The sequence below is a fragment of the Mustela erminea genome, chromosome 1 (genome assembly GCF_009829155.1).
Source record: "Mustela erminea isolate mMusErm1 chromosome 1, mMusErm1.Pri, whole genome shotgun sequence".
Taxonomy (NCBI): Eukaryota; Metazoa; Chordata; class Mammalia; order Carnivora; family Mustelidae; genus Mustela; species Mustela erminea.
Window position 1 is genome coordinate 66,138,753 of NC_045614.1, and position 1,074 is coordinate 66,139,826.

Here is a 1,074-nt window from a genome sequence, read left to right on the forward strand (position 1 = left end):
ACATGTAGTGTTTCTAAAGTATCTTAGACTCTAAAGTTTTTTTTTTTTAATTGACTCCATCTCTCTTTATTTCCAAAGTTTTCTCTTTTTAGTATATTTTTAAAACATGAACCCAAAGTGGAAAAAGTATGGTTATATTTCAATCTTCATAGTATAGGAGTCATGTCCAACATCCCTGATTCATATTGCTACATTTTAAATAGCACCATCAAATCCATATCTAAACTGATTTTACCCATGGAAAATCTGATTCCTAGCATTGAAGTAAGATAGTGGATCGAACTTTTGGGTTACAAAGTTATTCATCAAGTCAGCAGAAGATCAGCTACATGTTGAATACAAGATACTGTACAACACACCTCTCAGTATAGCTAGCACAATAACTTAGATTACCAACTTCCACTAGATTCTTCACTTGATCTTAGCCAAAAGGCCGAGAAGCGATCCACTAGATTCTTAAAGATGTGTGCATACTGTGATAACATTTTCACTTGGAAAATAATGATTTTCCTAATCTTTCTCATAAGTTTTGTCATTAACTGTATTATTCAAACACTAGCCCCAAAGTCAAATGGTCTCATTGGAAGGTTAAAGCCATTATCATGGACAGGAAATTTTTTATCCAAATTGCTTAGGGGATGCTGAAAAGAGACTGCCTTATAGTCTGCACCTACATTAATCTGGGTGCAGGCAACCTAAGAAGCCTGGAGTTAAGAGTGGTCACATCTCAGAAAGAACAGAAGTTGGCTTCTCTGAGATGTTCTTAACTCTGTTGAACACGGACTGACCAAAGAGTTGAGCGCCAGTAAACCATGTAAAGAGAAATGCTATGAACTACTGAAGACAGCTACCAAATGGAAGTTACAGAATCCTCTTGGAGACGTATGTAGTATGAGCAAAATAGGAGGTGAGATTGAGTCTGCTAAGAGAAGCCACCAGACTGAGCAAGCTGAGAAACTGGAAAAAAGAATCATTCATATGTTTTAATACTGTGTAAGTAATCACACGACCATGTAGTGGCTTACTTGCTCACAATTCTATGAGGTAGGAATTCAGCAAGAGTGCACTGGAAAC

At 36.7% G+C, this 1,074-nt stretch overlaps 1 pseudogene; it reads right to left on the bottom strand.

Moving 5' to 3' along the window:
- Nucleotides 1-292: 292 nt before the first annotated feature.
- LOC116580991 lies at nucleotides 293-445 on the bottom strand (annotated as a pseudogene).
- Nucleotides 446-1,074: the final 629 nt, after the last annotated feature.